The sequence below is a fragment of the Natator depressus genome, chromosome 10 (genome assembly GCF_965152275.1).
Source record: "Natator depressus isolate rNatDep1 chromosome 10, rNatDep2.hap1, whole genome shotgun sequence".
NCBI classification, from domain to species: Eukaryota; Metazoa; Chordata; order Testudines; family Cheloniidae; genus Natator; species Natator depressus.
The window spans coordinates 80,461,793-80,477,834 of record NC_134243.1 but is presented as its reverse complement, the minus strand read 5'-3'; the positions used below and the strand labels follow the sequence as shown (position 1 = coordinate 80,477,834).

Sequence of the window (16,042 nt, the reverse complement as noted above, 5' to 3'; positions counted from 1 at the left end):
AAACTGGCCTGGCCCGCCAGGGGCTTTTCCTGCACAAGCGGCAGAACAAGTTTGGGAATCACTGCTTTAGTGTAATAATTCTGCTAATTTGTAATATAGCGAAAGGTAAGTCAAAACAGTACAAAACATCTCTGGACACATTCACTCTGCAGCCCACGCAAAATATCAGATTTCCCTCACTTGAGAGAGTCTGCTGAAATGGTCAATCTGTTCTGAAGGCCTTTGGAAGTCAAAATATTAAATGGTTTAGAATGCCAGTAAGACTTGAATCCCACATTACTTCATGTAGTTCATCAAACTTTTTAAAAAAAAGAAATTTATTTTTTTAATGACCCAAATGGTAAAGTAACCATTTTGAGAAATCACATAGTAACTGCATAAGAAATCTACCTTTTAATCTTATGGCTCAATCAATTGTTTGGAGACCCACTTAAATCAATCTTATTGAAGCTCAGCTTCTCATTTCACTGTTACCAGTGAGGGAACAGAAAGTCTGCCAAAACAGCAAGATGCTATTAGGCAAAGAAAGCCACAAAATGATGATATGTATGCAGGATAAAGGCAGTGTTCTGATTATTACCACCACCTATTTATATTACAGCAGTACCCGACATGTCAGTCAAGATAAGTGCCCCATTGTATTCAGGGCTGTACAAATATAGAATAATGTCCCTTATTTTATTTTTCAAGTCTAAAATCAATACCCCAATCTAGTTAGTGTAATTCTATAATAAAGACAGGAAATGTCTCAACTAACTAGCAACTAGATCATCTCCAAAATAGTTATTTTTTCCTGTTGAGGTAGCATTGTAAAAAACAGCATTATAAAGCATTCTATTGTCAAAGAATCTGTTGGACAGTAAAAAGAGCTCAGGACACTTGCTTTGCAGAGAACTGCTGCCAAATGCTGCCAGGCCCAGCTTCTCTTCTGTCTGGGCCACCGGCCAGACACTAATGTTTTAGGCACCTACTAATTTTTAGCAGTGTAATATACTGCATAATACCACCCAGACAGCCTGCCCACAACGACGTGAGGATGCTTTACTGAACTTTACCTTTATTATGGAAACAATAGCAAAATGTTAAAGCATGAGATAATGTTGATCTTAGCCTACTACTACTAGGAGAAGGGATATGGCGGTTCACAAGACCATCACTTCAAAAGCGAATGCCCATATTTCCTTTCCCTATACAAATGCTTTCACTTTACTTTTAAGTTGCTTCTCATATTTGGGGACATGATGGCAGAAACCACCACATACTTGGTACAAAAACTACATTTAAAAAATGTTAGTGTCACTTTGGTTAAACTCACTGAACTAGTTTGGCATGTCATTAGAATCATTTCTTGAGCCAACAATTTATAACAGCCAATACAGGTCTTCAAATACATCTTCAGAATCATATTACTGGATGCAAGTTTTCACAATATTCATATTGGAAATCTGTAAAACAGTTTAAGTTGCAACTTGTCAACTTGCTCCCTCCCCCATCCCCACAACTGAACAGGATTCAGTTACCTACGTAAGGAGGATTAGTTGTAGAATTACACTTAGACTTAATACAGACATTTATGTACTACCATCACTGTGGCATCCGATAACTTTACAAATTCACTGAAGTGAAAACAAAGACGCTAGACAGACATCAACTGAAATATCTGACCCATAAAAAGTTTAATAGTGCCAAAGAATATATTTACAGGGCAAAATACTTTTACAGAACGTGCTTTGATCGTGTCATTTCACTTGTTACAACTCGCCAATTCAGAAGTGCATAACGTCCTTACAGTCTTTCCTGTTTAGCTAGTGCTGACTGAAGATTTATTAATAAAACTGGCAATCCCTACATCTACAGGCTGTATTGTTCAAGTTCATACTATCTTTAAAAAGGCTACACCCAAATCTGATTCTGCTGGCCTTGGTTTGCAAAACTCCCATCAAAAAGTCAGCAAATGTTGTTTAGGAGGACTGAAGGATTGGGTTCATGTATATATAATTCTTCTTGCTATTTGCAGGGCATGGAGTATTTGCTTGAGCCAACATTAAGATTTTGCAATAATATTTATACTCATGGATGATAATACTAAGAAAAAAAACACGATTTCATTTGTGTGTAGATAGACACAAAACTGTGCAACAGTTATTAACAGACCTTCCCCTTGCTAGATTCTTACTAGTAATTGTATACACAAATGTATTTTTCCATAAAAAAATTCATGCAAAATCTTCATGCAAAGGGTTATTTTCATATTGCATTTTTGAAAGTGTACATGCTATGCAGAAAAAAAAATGCAGGTGTAACCCCCATGCCTGCTTGGTGTGGTGCTGTCCCCCCATCATGGCACCGAGACCATTTAGATCAGGGGTGGCCAACCTGAGCCTGAGAAGGAGCCAGAATTTATCAATGTACATTGACAAAGAGCCACAGTAACACGTCAAAAAGAAAAGGAGGATTTTTGGCATCTTAAAGACTAACAAGTTTATTTAAGCATAAGCTTTCGTGAGCGACAGCTCACTTCATCGGATGCATGCAGTGGAAAATACAGTGGGGAGATTTATATACACAGAACATGAAACAATGGGTGTTGCCACAAGTACTTCTTTTCTTTTTGTGAATACAGACTAACACGGCTGCTACTCTGAAAACTGTAACGAGAGTGATCAGGTAAGGTGAGCTATTACCAGCAGGAGACGGGGCTTTTGAAGTGATAAATCAAGGTGGGCCATTTCCAGCAGTTGACAAGAAGGTCTGAGGACCCATGGATGAGTCATTACACAAAGTAAAACTACTTCCCCATGTTTATTCCACCCCCCACCCCCGTGTTCCTCAGACGTTCTTGTCAACTGCTGGAAAAGGCCCACCTAGATCATCACTACAAAAGGTGTCCCCTCTCTCCTGATGATAGTAGCTCACCTTACCTGATCACTCTCATTACAGTTTTCAAAGTAACAGCTGTGTTAGTCTGTATTCGCAAAAAGATCAGGAGTACTTGTGGCACCTTAGAGACTAACCAATTTATTTGAGCATAAGCTTTCGTGAGCTACAGCTCACTTCATCGGAAGTTACAGTGTGTATGGTAACACCCATTGTTTCATGTTCTCTGTGTATATAAATATCCGCACTGTATTTTCCACTGAATGCATTCGATGAAGTGAGCGGTAGCTCACGAAACCTTATGCTCAAATAAATTTGTTAGTCTCCAAGGTGCCACAAGTCCTCCTTTTCTTTTTGCGGATACAGATTAACACGGCTGCTACTCTGAAACCAGTAATACGTCAGCAGCCCTGCTCATTAGCTCCCGCACCCTGCTCCCAGAGCCTCCCACACACCAGCAGCCCCACCGATCAGCACCTCCACCTCCCCCTCCCTCCCCGCACCTCCCAATCAGCTGTTCTGTGGCATGCAAGAGGCTCTGGGGGAGAGGGGGAGGAGTGAGGGCACGGCAGGCTCAGGGGAAGGGGCAGGGCCTGGGGAAGAGCCAGGGGTTGAGCAGAGAGCACCCCCCGGCACATTGGAAAGTTGGCACCTATAGCTCCAGCCCCAGAGTTGGTGCCTATACAAGGTGCCGCATATTAACTTCCGAAGAGCCCCACGTGGCTCCAGAGCGACAGGTTGGCCACTCCTGATCTAGAACTTGATGAGTCTACTACAGCCTTGGCTAAGAGCCAAACAGCTTTTAGCTCATGCAGTAGAGACTCATACATTTAGTTCCAGAAGGTCCCAGGTTCAGTCCTTCCCGCTGATGACTGGGATCCATTCATATTACACTGGTAGGTATTGTAGTTCTGATTATCTAACCTTAAATTTGCCTACACCAGACCTTCCCATTGCTAAGGTGCTGAACCAATGGCTTGAATTATTTTAATTTGCCCTCCCACAGAAAAGTATGTTTTGATCATGTATTCAGTACTTTTTTTTTTTTTTGCTATATCCCCTCCACACCGTTCAATGATCACTATCTGAATGCACAATAAGATGCCAATGCAGACTTTGACCAACTGAATGAAATTCAAAATTAAAGAGGCTAGATATACTAGCATTAACATCTCTAGCATAAAAATGCTTAGCTACTGATTAATAATGTATCCATAATATACCAAAGCTTCAGTTTATGAGATCTACTACATGCTAATAGGGTAATGACAATACTTTACATAAACATCAGAGAGAAGTAGACCTGTTCAATAGGTTAATGTACTTTCACACATGTAGGCTATGTACGCTTTTTTTTACATATGGCCTTAGGGGCTAATTCAGCAAGGTGCTGAGCACTCTTAATTCCCAATGAGTTCTTATATGATAAAGTACAGAGTAAATAAGTATCTACAGGACTGAAATTACATTACTGACATTAACCGTGGGGGGGGGGGGGGGAAATCAGCGATAACTGATGAACAAATACTTTCAAGAAACCGATTGTGGAATCAACATCTAGTCAGACACAACTTTAATTACACCCCTTTGTATTATGCAACATATTTCAGAGACTGTTTTCAGATGAATTACAATCAGAGTACAAAAGCAATCCTAGCTGCCTCTTTGCATGTGAAAATCAGATACAAAGCTGGTAATATCAGGCAGAAAATATTGAGGGAGATTATCAAACAAACTAAAGGATGATCTAAATACTGTACTGCTGAACAACAGTATCAAAAGAAAGACACACACAACTCAAAGATTGAGGCTTCCATTCTCAATCCTTGTTTCCAGATGCCCTAGGAGCCTATTTTCCCCACTGACAAATAGGGAATATCCAGAAATGTGCAATGTGAGAAGGTATGATAATTCTAAATGCAACTTAAATACTCCACAGCCCTTGCTATTGTCTCAACCCTCAAAACTGGGTGTAGATTAAAGCAAAGACAGTGATACAACTCCAGCATCCGTTAGATGACAAGTTTACATTCTTAAGATATGGCAGCACAACAAAAAGGTATGTGCATTAATAGACTGCTGATGCACATCTTGGATACATTGCTTTGGTCTTCAGCTGCACAAGACATACACCAACAGAAAGTCAGGTCTGGCTAATTGCTAGCAGAATACAAATTAATTTATTTTACATTTATTTTTTTAAATGACCTTTGAAAAAAGTTTGACTAAAAAAAGTCACTCATCTTCTTGTAACTTGTTCTTCGAGATATGATGTTCATGTCCATTCCAATCAGGTGTGTGCATGTGCACAGCAGCGAGAAGATTTTTCCCCTAGCAGCATCCATTGGGTTGGCTTGGTCGACCCCTGGAGCCGCGCCTTCATGGTGCTCAATATAGAGCCCTGCTGACCCGCCACCCCTTCAGTTCCTTCTTGCCGGCTACTCCAACAGAGGGTTAGGTGGGTGTGTATTGGAATGGACATGAACACCATGTCTCAAAGAACAACAGTTACGAGAACGTGAGTAACCGTTTTTTATTCTCAGAGTCCTTGTTCATGTCGATTCCAATCAGGTGACTCCCAAACCTAAGTTTTGGAGGCGGGGTCGGAGTTCAGATGTCCACTGACTGGAGCTCTGCTCTGCCAAAGGCCACATCATCTCTGGCCTGCTGGGTAATTGTATAATGCGCAGTGAAAGTATGTATGGAGGACCAGGTCACCGCTCTGCATATTTCCTGGGTCGGAACTTGCATGAGGAACGCTGCTGAAGAAGCCTGCGCCCTGGTGAAGTGCACTCTGAGTGGAGGGGCAGGCACCTCTGCCAGGTTGTAGCACTCTCAGATGCAGGACGTGACCCACGATGACATTCGTTGGGAGGAGACTGGAAGACCCTTCATCTTGTTGATGAACGCGTAGGATAGAACACTGGGAGGAAGATGTCCTGGTTGATGTGAAACTGGGAGACAACCTTCAGGAGGAAAGCTGGATGAGGCCTGAGCTGAACCTTTTCCTTATAGAACACAGTGTAAGGAGGCTCTGATGTTAAGCCTTGAGCTGAGGTTATCACCACCAGAAACTGATCCTGGAAATGTCTGTGGAAGCCCCAGTCACCTTGCCGGTCCTCCCGGGCTTAATAACTCAGGATCTCGCCTGTCTCCAGCACCCGAACCTCGAGTTGCTGCACTTCACGGCGTGGAAGCTCCATGGCTAAACCTGATGGAGCTCTCCTGCTCAGACCCGCTTAGACAAGTCCTCCTTGGCAGTAGGACAGGAAGAGCAAGGAACAAGTCGCCAGCGGTTTGAAGGGCAAATCTGTCAATTTGGAAAGGACCAAATTAAGGTCCCAGGTCGGGGCTGGTTGCCAGAGGTGCAGCTATAGACTATCCACACCTTTTAGGAAACGGGTGACCATCGGATTGGCAAAGACTGACCGGCCCTCTGTGCCCGGATGGAAGGCAGAAATGGCTGCCAAGTGAACCCTTATTGATGACATGGACAGTCCCTACTGCTTGAGATGGAGAAGGTAGTCTAGTATAAGTGGTATAGGGACGAGCGTCAGGGACGAGCGATGCTGCGCCGACCAAACTGAAAACCTCCTCCGCTTGGCAAGGTAGGTAGCCCTGGTGAAGGGTTTCCTACTGCCAAGGAGGACTTGTCTAAGCGGGTCTGAGCAGGAGAGCTCCATCAGGTTTAGCCATGGAGCTTCCACGCCGTGAAGTGCAGCAACTCGAGGTTCGGGTGCTGGAGACAGGCGAGATCCTGAGTTATTAAGCCCGGGAGGACCAGCAAGGTGACTGGGGCTTCCACAGACATTTCCAGGATCAGTGTGTACCAGAATTGACAGGGCCAGGCTGGAGCTATCAATATCACCGAAGCTTGATCCCTCTGTATCTTGAGGAGCATCTTGTAAAAAAGAGGAATAGATGGAAACGCATCTAGGAGATGGCCTCGCCATGGGAGGAGGAACGTGTCCGCGATGGAGCCTGGGCTGAGATTCAGGAAGGAGCAAAACTGCTGGCACTTCCTGTTGTGTCACGCCCTTGCCCTTCAGCTCCTGAGGAACCTCTTCCACTCCCCCAAGCAATAGGAACGAGTGCACCTCCTGTATGAGTCGCCGCTTGTGAGAAGGGTCCCTGAAGAGGGACGGGGAAAGGGGGTGAAAGGGCGGGAGGGCCGAGATTTGCTAATACTAACTACACTAAGAGGTAAACAACTATGTACAATGGACACTGCTAAGGGCGCTTGCCACGGCAAGAGCTGTGAGAGGTTCCAGCTAACCGTCACAGACGGTAAGAAGGAACTGAAGGGGTGGAGGGTTGACAGGGCTCTATATTTTCTGCCATGAAGGTGCGACTCCAGCGGGGTCCCAGGCCGACCTGACGAATACTGCTAGGGGAAAAAGCTTCCAGCTGCCATGCACACACACAAGTACCTGACTGGAACCAACATGAACAAGCACTCGAAGAACTTAATCTATCCTTTCAAAATGAGAAGCAGTCCCGGGATTAAAGAAAATAGTGGAATGAGGACACCAGGCTTTTCTTTACTATGTAATATATACGCAATATAAATTTAACCTTGACATAATTTACAGGTCCCACGAACTAACACATACTTATTCTTATACAACACTTCTCAACCATAGATCTGAAACAACTCAAAGGTGGGTAAGTAGTATTATCCTCATTTTTAAGATAGAAAGTTGAGATGATTTGCCTAAGGAGCTGACACTAGAACCCAATTTTTTCCTAACTATCTGGATCCTTTTCCTCATCCCTCAGAAGCCCAGCTGCCCTTTCAGCAGATTGTGGCCCATCACTCACTTTGAACTAACTATCTATACTAAAAACCTATATTAGTAATATTGAACCTGTATAGATTTTATGATAGAAAGTGCCTAGAGATCCACAAACTACTGTTATCAACAGCAGCCTTTTCAAGGCAGAGAAGGAAGGGGAATTGCATTGAATGGGGAGAAAGAAACAGAGGGAACAGTTTAAAACCATTGCATTCTTCTCTATCCCCATTTCTGTTCACCACGTGCCCAGCTGCCTTTACTCTATAGTCTTCTCCCAGCGATTTAAGGTCCCACCTGCACAAACATGCACCAAAAGTTCAGCCAGCCACTTAGAATATGGCTTTAGACAAGCTATATGCCCAGCTACTAAACATTAAAGTGCTGTGTTTGGACAAAGTTTTAATATGCTTACCATAACCTCTTAATTGTTAAACATTTCCATATCTTTTTAAATAAATGCCCTAGTAACATTTGTCATGTCATACCTGCTACATATAAACACAAACATACATCGCTTGGATGTTCCTCAATATCCAAAAGATGTAGAAATCCACCCGCCCATATTTCAAAGAACAGTCAGGCACCACTTATTACATACTTGGGGGGAAAAAAGGTGTAAGAAATATTCATTTGTTTAAAGAACATTCCTGAGCAATGCATGCAGTTTCTTAGATAGTGACATTAAGTTTCTCCTACTATACATACTGTACTTAAAAACAAAAATGCAACCTCCTCAATATTTGTAGGTTTTCCTTATATAGCTGCAAATTTAAGCCAGACCACACCAATTAAGTAACTGAGACTCCATACTGACTCAGAACGATTTTACCTGTTTATCTAGATATCCGATATATTTTACTCTGCTACTCCACAAATCAGTTATGATCTTCCATACATTGAAAGCTATCTGGAAGAAGCTATTTTTGCTTTATCCCTTAAGAACAATCAAGCTTCATTTTAGTCCAAAATAAAATAAGTGGGGCTTTTTAAATGTAAGTTTGATAAATGGACTAATACAATCTCTATTTCTACATCTTGCTAGACCTTTTGAATTCACCCACTAAGCAAACTATTCACAAAATTGTCTCTTGACACACACAGATATAAAGGGGCATACATATTTCCACAAAGAATATTTTGCTCAATAGTTATATTTGAATGTTACATAAACAGTGCGAAATGGAAGCAGTTTCTCCTGTTGGGGGTGCTTACTAGACCCACTATAGCTGGGGCCCTTAATCAGCATTATGCCATGGTTAGGCATATTTAGAACGAAAAGTTACCTAAATTGGTCTGCCTATTTTATAAATGGAACATCAAGGGGGAAGGGGGGGGGGGGAGAGAGACAGACAGACATCTTTGTGGTTTTGGATCATCTGACAAAAAAGCTAATCAACTGCACAACTATCTTTGAAGAGCATTAGCATTTTTATGAAGTTTCTACATCAAAATGGTGAGATCAAATTGGAGTAGTTCCATGGATGTAGCCAGAGGATATAGGTATATTTCACGAAAAGGCACTCCCCACTGAAACGGTTGTTAGAATCACAGAACTGTTGCAACTAATTGTAACAGCTATAGTAGCATCAAAGATTAAGTAATCCTAAATTTTTGTATTTCCTAAAAGTCTAACAAATCAAAATTATTTCTGTCCCACATAAGCAGCTAATATTCTGCCCCACTTCTATGGAACCAACACCACCATCAAGAGGGAAATCCATGTCTTTTGGGAGGCCAGAATAACGAGTCAAGATCCACTGTTACAGATCAGAGGAAAACCCTTAACAAAAGGGTTAGAATATTCAACATTGTGTCCCTATGTTTAATTCATGTTGTCTTTTGACAGCACAAGTAGCTGGCAACAAGACACTAGCAATAGCCAGGTAATAGGGGATAAATTAGGGTCAGAAGCATAGCCTGAGCTTTAAATATTTCTGCTTTCGTCAGTCCACATTACACCTTTGAGACAGTAAAACTACCTCAGTTCCACATGAACAGGTGCTGGCACAATACAAAGAGCTATTCACAAGCTCTCTTCTATGCCAGACTGCACCTGCAGTAATGAAGCACAGAAAGAAAAGGCTGCTCTTGACCAAGAAAACAGCTCGCATAAAAATTCCCAAATAGTGTCTCCAGTCACCATAAAACATTTCAGATCCAGTTACGTTAGTCTCGTAAAACTCTACACACCCACTCAATTGGGATGAGTAAGTTTACTCACCCATCAAAATGATCCGTTTCTTTAGAGGATCATCCTAAGGGTGGCAAATTTTTATGGGTGTTTGTTCAAGATCGGGTTACTCATACAATGCTCTGGCAGCAAGACCCAGTACTTTACCCACTCTGATGAATGAAACAGATATCAACCTGTAATCAGTGCCTTTATCCTTTCTCCAGAAAGAGCTGCTATTGCTCTCCCTTCTCCTCCTGGACCTGGAATTTCAAAATCTCCATCCTGAAATGTGAAGCCCCTTCTACTAAGCAACTTGAGGAAGAGAATGGACGGAAGCACTTTTATTTACTTTGCACAGAAGCCAAAGTGAACATGAAAGCAAGAGTGTAAAACTCTGATAAAGACACAGAAGAGCATGGAGCTGAAAAAGTGGTGGCCGGGTTTGACTGAAAACAGCTACAACCAAGGCTGTCAGGGTAAAGCAAATATGTCTCCTTTCTGCAACAGTCTCAGAGCATCTGACTTCCCAGTTGGCTGTTTCTTCTGTGGTCTCTCCAGGGAGTTTCGAGACAGTCTTGCCTATAACCCTTGCACACCGCTCCCAGGCACCATCCTCCTCAGCTTCTACTCTCTGCACCAGGGCAGGCGCTTGCTGTTGCCAGACCCGAACCCATCGGGCTCTGTACTCGCCGGGCAGCCTGACGACTGCTGGACGGAGTCAGAGGAACAGGGTGGAGGAAAGAGACCAGGAGACTGCACAAACCGGGCGCTCCCCCCAGCAGAGATCCTCCAGGAACCCACATGGCCCCGAGGCGAGGCAGGGGTCAAACGGGGGGGGGGCCTGGAACAGTGTGTACGGGGGGGGGGGGCTGAGAGCCATGACCCAGACAGTCACCCCTGCGTACGATGGAAACCACTTCAAGCCAGGGGGTGCGGCGGCGGCCGCTCCCCGCCCCACCTGTCATGGGAAGCCGGGCCCGCAGCCCCGAGGTGGGGGGGGGGCAGCCGAGCCCCCGCAGCCGGCCCCGGCCCCCCAAGCCCCGGCCACCCCGGGGGACACGAGCCAGCCCACACGCCGGGGAGAGGAGACCGAGACGGCCCCGGAGCCGGCACGGCCCCTGGCCGGGTCCCGGCTGCCCCGCCCCACCCCGCGGGCCCCGGCAGCTCCCACCTGTGCAGGGCGGCTGGGCGCGGGCCTCCCTCGGCGCGGCAGCTCCTGCCTGTCCCCGGCCCGGGCGGAACCAGAGTGCGGGGGGCTCCGGGAGGCGGCGACGTGGGGCCGCGCCGAACCCCGCCCCCGCGGCGCCCCCCCCCCCCCGGTCAGCGGGGCGGGGACACGCGCGGCCCAATCCCAGCGCGCCGCCCCCAGACCGCCGGCCAATCACCGCGCGCCGCCGGGCGCGGGGCTGGAAAGCGGCGCTCACAGGCAGCCGCGCTGAGGTAGGAGCGCTCCGCAGAGCTGCCGCCGGCCCCGGCAACGGGCGCCCCCAGACCCGCCCCGGCGCCCCAGGTCGCGGCGCCCGCAGCCCCTTCGCCTCAGGTCCGGGGCACCTGGCGACCCTACACCCGCGGGCGGGGCAACCCCGGAGCCGGCTGCCCGCGCCGAGCAGCGCGGAGCCCCCCTCCCCCCCCGGAAGTTCCTACCTGCGCGGGGCGGGCGCGGCGGAACCACAGCGCCTGGGGGGGGCGAAGGGAGGGGAGCGACTCCGCCCCCACTTCCCGCGAGAACCCGGCGGGGGGCGGGGACACATCGCCCAATCACAGCGCTCCGCCCGCAAGGAGGGCGGGCCAGGAGGGGACCCGCCGTCCAATCCCAGCGCGCCGGCGGGGAGGGGGCTGCCCGCGGAGCGGGGACACGCGGCTCACGCCTGCCCGGGGCCGGGCCGGGAGCGGGGCCTCGCCGCGGGAGCCCCCTGCGGGACGGGGCTCATGGGAACTCCACAAATGCCCCGCCCCCTCCTCATCTCCCCACCAGTGCCCGCGCGGAGCTGTGCCCCCCCCCCCCGCACCCCGGCTCGGCCCTTTGCCCAGCCACGCCGCCGGCTGGAGCGGGGGGGGGGTGCCGTCGGGCACGTGGCGCTCCCCTGCTCCGTTCCTCCCCTCGGGGGCACCTGGCGCTGGCCGCTGTCGGCAGCCGGGACCCTGGGCTAGGTGGGCCCTTGCTCTGACCCCGCCTGGCCGCTCCAGTCACGGTGACCGCTGGCCCTGTGCTGGGCGCGGTGGCAGCCTCCCTCCACGGGGCGTACGGCTGGACCCTCGGCTGGGCTTTGTCCGCACTCGCACTTCGGTCAGTAAAAGGTTTGCCCGTCAGGGCTGTGGAAAAACCCCACCCCCAGCCCCGACCGAAATAAGTTTCACAGGCAAAAGTGCCGGTGTGGGCGAGAGAGGCTCTCGCACTGACATAGCTACCCCCTGCTCCATGAGGGCGGTTTAATTGAACATAGAGCAGCTGCCTGGGAGACCTTCCAGTGGCACAGCTGCCGTGTAGACATAGCCTTGAGATGCCACAGGGAGTGAGAAGGGGAAAAACAAGCTTCAGAGGAGAGAGCTTTAGACTCCTGTCTTTAAGGAAGTCTTCTTTGAGCTGCCATCGACCTGGTGTCCTTCATGGCCTTTGTGCTCTCTGTTTCTCACCAGCAACCCTTAAACACCTGCTCTACCCACAAGTCTTTTAGCTGAGGGCTCAGATACTGGTATCCACCTCCTATTTCCGAGAGCCTGGGTTGCTGCTCCCAGCCAGGCTCTGCACCCACATCACAAGAAGTGGGGAAAGTCCAACCATGTTACAGAGTCCCCAGCCAAGCCTTCTCCCAAAAGCATGAAGCTTGAGCTTCAGCTTCTTTGTTCTCTTTTCATCAGTGAGGACATCGAAGTGGTTACAGAACCCCCCCAGCCTCAGTCGCAGCCTCACCATACACCAATCTAACTGTCCCATAGAACCTAGTCATGATGTGATGACCACGTCCTGGTGCAGCTTCATGAAAATTGTTAGGGTAAGGACCCTTAGGGTGGCTAATACACAAGATATGAAAACTATCCTAAGACCATCTACTCCTGCATTCATAATGCAGCCTTAGGGAGTCACTGATCCCCTTTCTAAACCACAGTATGTGGACACATTTGCCTTAGATCATTCAGAATGTGTCTCTTTTACATTTCAGATATCTTGGAAGGGAAAATCTGAACCTGTGTCCCATTAACACAAACAGGTTGAGTGTGATCTCCATTTAAATCAGCATAAAGACTAATATTGTGGATGCACCTGTGTAAACACTTGAGTGACTGCTTGGGGACCACACGCTCCTATGGTAACTCCACCTTCACCAGTTTCCTTGAACACTTCTTTTAGGAGCAGCATGAGATGTGGGAGTTAAAAACATGTAGCCCGACATTTCTCCCCACTGCATCCACAAATCAGTTTGGAACCCTGGTAGCTAGTCTTTGGTGGGTAACCACTACAGCCAACAACAGATTAATGTAGTTTCCTATCTTCATGTCTTGAGTCATGCATCTTGCCTACATACTGCTGCCAACAGGACTCTCAGAGAGCCACCCTCAGCGGAGTGAGTAGGCACTGTGCTAAGCTTGTCTCATCTAACAGTTACTGAATGAATATTTCACACTGAATCTCAAATTTTGTAAGTGCAAAAATTAAACCAATTTATCTTTTTAAAGCAATCTTTTTATAGCTATGCTCTTGGTGTTCCAGATTTCTCTGCCCTGTGGTTTTAGGAAGACTACAGTACTATCAGATTTTTTTTTTTTTTTTTTTTTTTTTGGAAAACCTACTCAGTCCACTCTGCACATTTAAAATCCTAAAAGTTAAAGATACTATATGATTCTTCTACAATGTAGTGCTTTGAAAACACCGTGGGCCACTCCTTAATTGATGTAGTCTGTGTAGCTCTATTGAAGTTAGCCACGCAGTCCACACCCTGTAAGGATCTGGCCGCATGTAATCTTCAGAAGTATTGCTGTTTTAACACCCTTTTCAGAGAGCAGGTATCTTTTCAGTTCATTAGAGCTGTAGCAGGGCTTCAACTCACAGCCATAGGAGCCTTCAGAGTCTCCTCAAACATCAGTGCTCTATGCTTCCATTCACTTTGTACATGTGCTAATTATTTTGTCAAGAGGAATTATAGGAAAAATAAAGAGATTCATAACTACATATGCTGGGATTTAACAGCCACATTTTTCTTCCCGCGCTTAATAGCCTTAAAAAAGAGAAGAAAAATAAATTGAAACAAAATCTGAGATACTTTCAATATGTTTAATTCATGTTCATCTCAATTAGTATAGAGATATTCTTGGCTAGCGCTGTGTGAAAATTGCAAAAAAATCTTCACAAGGTTTCTCAACACAAATCTCAGTTTAGTTCTGGGCTGCTTCATGGCTCAGAACTTTAGGTTTTCACACAATTATTGCATTGAAACATGCACAATTCCACCACTTCTACAGCTCCCCTTCTGCAAACCTTTACTACCTGACTAACAGGGCTCACTACTGAGAAAGGTCCTACATAAAGTAATAGGGTTATTTGTAGCAGCAAGCACTTCATCAGCTAGATAGTAAGGCATTTGCAGGATTGGTTTCTTTGTCCCAATCCATGGATAAATTCTTAGGGTCAGATCACTGGGTCCTAATAGGGGCCAGTCCACTGCCCAAGATAGAGTGCAGCAGTCTCCAGCCATGCCCTGGTATGTTCTTCAATGCTACTGGGTACTGGGAGAAGGTAGAGGAGAGCCAGCTTTACACTATCTGGGGATTTCCCTATGTAAGAGGAATACCCACCTGCCCAATTAGGACAGCTTTCTGACCAGTTCAGAGTAGTCAGCGGAGTGGCAGGGATCTGACCACATGGCCTTTACATTCTCACTGGCTTATTGTTTGGTCAGGCTTCCTCTGCCAGTCAGTTCCAAAACCAGACCCTGGGCTTGATTTTCTTCTCATACCATTTTTCTGCTGGTATTACACCAGTGGTAACTCAGGATTTACACTGATGGGGTAAGGAGAAAATTATGCCCTCAACCTTTAATCCAGCCTTACTTAGATATTTCAGGTCCAGGATTCTTTCAGTTTTAGTATAAACTTCCATTGCTAAATTACAACTGTTGCCTGAGTCACTTAGGGCTAGATCCACAACGGGGACTTAGGTTCAGCATTGCAATGCCTAACTTTAGGCACCCTGCCACCTACTGGAATCCACAGCACCAAGGTACATGCCCAGGCTCCCTACACCAAGGGAAGAGTTCAGCACCTAAGAAGGGGAACTGCAAAAGCCAGCAAGCTGAGGCCTGGTCTACACTACACAGTTAGGTTGATGTAAGGCTGCTTACATTTAATTATGTCAGTAGCTACATTAAAGCCTTGTCCCACCAATGTAAATGCCCTAGTACACCGAAGTCAGAACTCCATGAGAGGTGTAGGGCTTATGTCGGTGTAGTTAGGGTGACGGAGTGTCTCTGTAGATACTGCGTTGCTTTCATCAGCTATTGGCTCTCTTGTCATACTGCTCCATACTGGAGCTGTTAAATTGACAAGAAAGATGGGCAGCTAGAGCCCAGCTGCCCTTGGCTGTCCACTTCCAGCCGGGCTCCTGCCCGGAGGCTCCCCATTCCCCACTTCGGGAGCCATGAAGCCCGAGCGGCTGCCCTCCACTCCTGCCCTGACTCACACTTTGCCCCTCTTCAGTTGGTGGAAGCGCTCCTGGTGAGGATGCACACCATCGACAGGAGGAGGGTCGTGTGGACATCAGTCACCACAGTAATTCGTGTGGTGGTTGTAAGTCAACCTAACATAGATTGACTTAGGGCTGTAGTGTAGACATCCCCTGAGGCGGAGCAGGGATTTGACCCCAGCTAGCCTATGTGAGTGCCCTAACGACTGGGTGAAGGGGATTCTGGCATGGGTCTCTCAGTGTCTCCTGTTGAAGCTGTTCCACTTTATATAAATAATTAAATAGTAATTGGAACAGGGACTTGACTCTTCCTAATTCCCAGTGAGTGCCCTAACCACTGCCTAGAAAGCCATTCTTGTACTCTCACTGGCTACATAAGTTTTTCAGACACAGTGGAACAGCTTCAACAGAGGAGACTGAGGGAGATTTACCCCCACAATACCCCCATCTAAATACATGGGAGAAGAGAGAGCTGGGTTCAGATTCCTACTCCATAGCTGGTAGAGGGGGGATTTGAAC

The 16,042-nt window shown here is 46.8% G+C and overlaps 1 protein-coding gene across 5 annotated transcripts in view; it reads right to left on the bottom strand.

Moving 5' to 3' along the window:
* The window catches only part of GLCE (glucuronic acid epimerase), a 108,608-nt gene extending 97,475 nt beyond the window's left edge, over window positions 1-11,133 (bottom strand). The window contains exon 1 of one of the 5 annotated variants that reach the window (XM_074966628.1): window positions 11,018-11,133. The gene's annotated coding sequence lies outside the window, so the exon portion shown is untranslated. Of the gene's footprint in view, window positions 1-10,040; window positions 10,063-11,017 lie in introns of those variants that run through there. The other 4 variants (XM_074966627.1, XM_074966631.1, XM_074966632.1 and 1 more) reach the window with 4 other exon arrangements.
* Between the last annotated feature and the right edge of the window lie 4,909 nt (window positions 11,134-16,042).